The following is a 6,489-nucleotide window of genomic DNA, read 5'->3' as shown; positions in this document are numbered from 1 at the left end:
AGGTGAGTCTCCCCTCTTACACATAACCAACCATAAAATGCCACGTCAACTCCCCTCTAACACTCCCCTAATACCCCTTTTTGATGGCGGCACTCCCCTCTTAGGTGAATTGGTTTTTTTTTTTTTTTTTTAAAAAAAAAAGAAAAACAGTCATTGGTCACTCCCTCTCTCTCTCTTCCCCCTCTCTTCGGTGAGCCGCCACCGGATTTACCCCCAACCACCTCACCGATTTCCTCTCCCGCATCAATGGCGGTGCTTTGCCGATCGGTGTTTCATGTCACCGAAGGGGTCCCCGAAGGGTGCCCCGTACACCCTAAAAAAGGTTGTGAGTGATAGAATAATGGTTGATGACATGGCGAAACTTGATTTTGATTGAATGTTGTGAGTGATGGGTGATGACCACCTCCTTCCCCCTTATGTCAATAGTATCTTATGTTTGTATGTCGAATTCTTAAATGTATTTTCTTACAACTTTAACATCAAAAGACAAAGTGTGACTGGAATTGTGTATCTAATGAAACAATTTGCGCATGTGGTCATTGAGCATGTGCTCCTTTCATGTCCGGTTATTAGAGGTATTTGGAGTACGTTAGAGATTTTTCAAATGTCACATCTCTTCAGAAGCTTATATGCGAGGCAACAATCATTCCATCAAGAAAAAGGTGAACAAATTCTTTCAAGCCTTTATCTACACTCTATATATTTTGGTTTGTGTGACAAGTGCTTAATGCGCCATGGTTATAGACAGAGTTCGATTTTCCACCTCAAAGATATCCGAAAAAGAAAAATATCATTCCACACGGAAAAGGGCAATTACAAAGCAATGGCAGGTAGTCGGGCAACAAGTTGCGCCGCCACCCCCTTTTGAATAGAAAAACCAATTCTACTAAATACAAAGTTTGAAACCTTTAGCGACGAAGAATTACTATTAACGACTTTTTGAACCCGATTCAAAAGTCGCACAGCGTCAGGAGCGAGATCACCAAAGGTATCAAACGCAAACGGGACAAACACCTGTTGATTCTCCAGACAGGCTTTCTCATGTTTTGCCACTTTGCTCGCCTCTGCCTTGAGCACCGCTTGCCCTACGACAAAGCCCTTGTCCTTGAGCCCGACAAGGGGGGAGACTCCAGTTAGATCTACACAAGCGTGTTTCCCCCCTTCCCATCCAAACACAAGGATGTCCGCCGGGCGTAAAGTGGACCTCCCCTCTAAGGGGTCAGTCAGGAAATTTACTGGAGCCTCCTTTTTGGCAGAGATCCCGGCCCGCTTAAGAATATCACATAACACATCTCTCACCCAATCATGCCGATATTTAAACCCTGGTAGCTCTTTACAGTGGATCGCGTGCTCGCCGAAAGAATCCAAACACGCTTTGCGGCATATCGGACATGGTTCGTCAACTGGGAACAAAGGAATCATCAGTCGGTATCTAAGGATAGCACGGTATTCCACAGCCGACATGTGTTGCCCCAAGCCTTCAATAGGTGTGACAGACAGAAAATCATGAGCATGTGGGGCACGTAGACATTCAAAAACAGCTCTTTGCCGAGGGGATAAAACAAACTTCTCTTCAAACCTCTTGACAATTTCGCCATATAAGGCATTCGCTAGAATTTTTTGTGATTTAGGAGGGGCGGTGTCTTTAATGTAGAAACCGCCAATATCAAGGTCGGGAAGAGAACTATGCAAAAGGTCCAACGCACTCCTGTAATCGGAGTCTAAAACATCCCCACCACATTCTCGGAGTATGTGGTCTTGTAAACCCCAAGATTGGGCCCTTGAAGCCACGAAAGCATATGAAGAGGCATCCTCGGCCGTACAAATCCCTAAGCCTCCGAACCGGGTCGGGAGAGAAGCCAACCTCCACTGGAGATCTCCAAAAAGGGCACCCCCACAAACAACAATATCCTCTAATGCTCCCCGGAGGCCTTCATAAAAAACAGAGACAGCTCCCCCGACCAAAGAAGGTTGACACGTTCGAAGACCAAACAGTAATTTAGCAACACCCATACAAGAACGAAGCAAGAGGAGCTCGCTCTGAGGGTCCCGTAGGCGTTTAAGGCACCTCATCAGCTCGACTGCACAGTTCGCTCTTTTAAGAGCCATACTACTAATAAACTCTACATCACGACTAACGGCACCCCACAGGAGTTTCACACCCAGCACCGGCCTCTCAATCCCCCGAGGAAATAAGCCCTCATGAACTTTTACACCATTGCAGGTTGGCCAAAAAACTTCAGTTTTCTTTATATTAAGTTGAAGCCCTAAGGAAGGACCCTCCGCTCTGATGATATCTAAAGCATTAGCCACTTGGGTGGCATCTCCAATAAGCGTTCTGTCATCTAGGTACCAGGCGTGAAATAGAAGTTTACAACGATCCCTTATTCGGTGAACAAGGGGGTGTAGAACAAGGGCAAAAAGGAGGGGCCCCAAGGGGTCCCCCTGCTAAACGCTAGTAGTAGACCAAATAAACTCATCCCCCACGTATAATCTAGCTGGTTGACTATATAAAAAATCGACCCACGTAGAAATAGAAGGACACCTTTTACTTACCTCGTACAGTAGGGCTGTCATATCAACCAAATTAAAAGCGTTCGAAAAATCAACAGTAAGCATAGCAAGAGACCCATCTTGGTGGTACTCATTAAGGAACCTGTTCGTACTATGAAGAACGGCCTCTGCCCCACACGGAATCCCTACCCCAAACTGGAAATCGCCAAGGTATTTGGCCATCTCCTTCCCAACACCTTTCATGTCCACCTTGGAGATCACCCTCCTCCAAATCGACCCAACAGCGATAGGTCTAATCCCATTATCCGGTTTGAGAAAAGGTGTAAGAGGAGCGGAAGCAACAAACTCCGCCAGATTCCTCGGGCACCTCCCCCCCAAGCACAAATTAACCATAGCTGAAGTAGCCCTAAGCAGGCTATCAGCAATCACAGATCCCTCCCTACAAAAAGCATCTAAAAGATGTTGGGCCCTTAAGCCGTCTCTCCCGCACGACGTACCTTTGGGGAAAGATTTAATACACCCGAGCACACAATCGGGCTCCACCACAAGAGGAGACCGATGGCAAGGAGGCAGGCATGGAAGGAGGGGGCATACATGGGTGCTTAGCCACTAAAGCCTCCAGAGTATTCTTATTGAGAGGGGCGACCCCCGAGGAGCATAAAACCTTAACCGCTGTAGTGAAATGACCATCAGCAACCTTACGTAAATATTGTTTCACATTGGTCCCCCCACCCTCATTATCAATCTCAGTGCCATTTTTTATTCCATCCGTAACCCCCCTCGCGGGTTGATCAAACAACGACTGGACAAGAGTGGCAAAACTCTCACGATCACCCCACTGAGCCAAAGATATCCAAAGACGTTAAAACCCAATTGTGATTTTAGATTATTCACATATCTGGTTTGAAGATTGAATGGTCACATTGGTGTGGTTCTCCAACTATTTGCTTCTAGCTTATAATCTTAGCCTAAGGATTTTTTAATATATTGTCGTCGATAAAAAAATAAAACAAAACAAGCACTCTAACCTTGCCATGTTTGTAGCTCGAGTTCGCCTCCTCTCTTCCACCTCAACGTCCATGGCCCAAAGACCTCCGAATTGTAGACGGTCCAAAAAAGTTAAAACTTCAATTTTCAAACTCAATGGAGATATCGCAATATGACATGTTAGATAATTGCCACATACACCATCTAACATCACATTTTTTAGCCAGGTGGACTAGGAAAATCAGTTATAACAAGTAAATCACACCATTTTGAAAACGATAAGTTATCTAATGGGATTTTAAGCAACATAAAAGTCTGTATATGACAAATAACAAACTATATATGGCTTTACATAAGAACAAACCTGCCTAATTTTATTGTACACATGAAAACCTCTTGTTATTTACATATTTTCCCCTTAGAGTTTCACTTCATTTACTCTTCCAAATCTGAAGTTAATTCTTTTCAACTCTAACCACCATCTTGTTTTCTTCTTTAGAAAAAAATATATATATATATATATATATAATGCACAATCAAAGCTCGAATTAATTAAAAGACCGGTTATGTACTTATGTTTTGAACTTTAAAACATGTATTGAATGAACATTTAAAAAACTGTTTATGAATATGTTTGACTTAAAGGGAACATGAAACCTACTACCACTTTTTATACCCTCCTTTGATCTTGAAAATGTTAATTAAATGTCGTGTGAATTTGGATTTCAATGTGACAAGATGTGGTTAGGGGACAAGATGGGATTGACAAAAAAAGTCAATGACTTAAAGGGTATTAAATTTTGACACGTAATTGAATTTTATAAAAAATGGTTGAAAATTTTAATCAACCCAACTTAATGCACACGAGTTGAACCGAACTTTCATCTTCTCAAGGAAACTCTCATGTTCTTGAAGTCATCTATCGAGTACAAGTAGGGTTAACATCTTGATCCCATTGTCAAGAAAGCCATGGTTTACTATTATAATTTATTACCGTTTTTTAATCACAAATTATAAGAGTTGAATTTGGGTCATCAAAACATATAGAGCATAAAAGATAAGAAAAACATATACATCAATGTATAGAAACAATATTATGGAAGAATGCGTTAGTTTATTGAATATTGTTTTTTGCTATAGTCATAATCTAACTTAATCACATAATTACCTTCAAAGTAGTTTTGACGATCATGGAGGTTTACACAACTTTTTTTAGGAAAGCATTGACAAATTGTTGGAAAATAAGTGAAAATAGCATTTTCACAAATATAGGAAAATGATTTTTTCCTATTTTGGACTAGAAATAAATATAATAAAATGAGCGGGTTTTATGTATTTATTTATGGGTTTGTGTTCTATGTTGGAAGAGCTTCGCAACGAACTAAACCACGTCCAAAACCGAGCTAAGATGAATGAGATATCGATGCTCAAAGTTGGGTGTTTGGAACATTCAATGTTGAAACTAAAGGGAAAGTAGCACCTTGTCCCACATAGGAGGAGAGATGGAACTTAAATGGGTATTTAAGGTGGAACTCTCCATCCTTATTGTTTCATGGAAGCACACACTAGTGTCCTCGCGAAGGGTGCGGAGCACCCTAACTCGCACTCGCACACGCTCGCGCGCGCGCGCGCGCGTGGCGTGGGCGATGAGGCGCAATGTGCCGTGTGCGGCGCACCAGAGTGAGCCAATACGGCGCGACTGTGTGGCGCGCACGTATAGACTCACAGGTGACGTGGCGCACGCCGCACCGCCGCATGGACGGACTTGAGCTGCACCGCCGCACCGCCGCATGGACGGACTTGAGCTGCACCGCCGCACGCCGCATGGACGGACTTGAGCTGCACCGCCGCACCGCCGCATGGACGGACTTGAGCTGCACCGCCGCACGGCGCACGGCAGTGAGCCAAGAGGCCGCACGCCGCATGGGCGCGCGCGCGCAGAAGCTTCCAGCATTGAATGACAGGGCAGTTTCAGTCCAGCTTCGTAACTGACGAGTTAATAGGCTTTGACTGAGAATTAAATGACGTATTAAATTGCATTGAAGACGTTTAATGCAATTTAAACCTCTCATTTAATTCATTTTGACTGTTTCAACCTAGGAGCTGTATAAATACAGCTCCATACCCACTTCAGAAGGACACCAGCAACACAACAGCAATCTAAACTTTCTCTCCAGAATTTTCTTGTAGCTTTCAAGGTAACCTTCGGGTTGTAGGCGAACTCCGGCAGTACTACTGCTCCGGCTGTTGTACCCTGGGAAACAAAACGAGTACTCTTGGGAGACTCGGAATTTGTTTTAAGGGAAGCGTGTTGAACACGTGACTCAGCCACTCTGCTTCTACTCCTTTCTTGTATTTTGGTTTATTTCAGTTGTATTTGTACTAGTATTTTAGCTTTCTAATTTCTGTATTGTAATCATATTAATAAAATTTGTTTTATTTTATTTAATTACGCGAACGGTTCCTACAATCTTAAAACAAATTTTTAAAACCGTTCGTGTAATCAAAACCATTCTGTTTGTGATTCAAACCAGTTTTGATTTCACTCAGTTTGTGTTTTAAAAACAGATTTTTTTTTTTAGTTTTCATCTTCAAAGGAGCGACTTTGGTTGAAAACTATTTTTTGGTTACATCAGAATTTGTCCTAAAAATTTGCTAAACTTTCTGATTTGGTCTTCAAAGTTGGACTTAGAAGCCGATTAGTAAGTTCTAAATATTATAAATTTTCTGTCTTTGGTCTTCAAAGTTGGACTTAGAAGCCAAAACAGTAAATTGTGGTAAAATTAAAATTTAGTAGTTTCCTTCTGGTTTGTGCGTAAATCAGAATTTATTGACTAAAAATTTTAATTTTAATTTTTTCAGAATGTCGACCTCAAACAACAACAATACGAATGTTGTAGTTGGAACCCCTGCCAACACTGTGGGAGCGTCCACAGTGGCAAATCATGCTGAAAGACCTGAAAAGTTCTCGGGTCTACACTTCAAGCG

This window comes from Helianthus annuus, chromosome 9, assembly GCF_002127325.2.
Source record: "Helianthus annuus cultivar XRQ/B chromosome 9, HanXRQr2.0-SUNRISE, whole genome shotgun sequence".
In the NCBI taxonomy this organism is placed as follows: Eukaryota; Viridiplantae; Streptophyta; class Magnoliopsida; order Asterales; family Asteraceae; genus Helianthus; species Helianthus annuus.
This window is presented reverse-complemented; position numbering follows the sequence as displayed.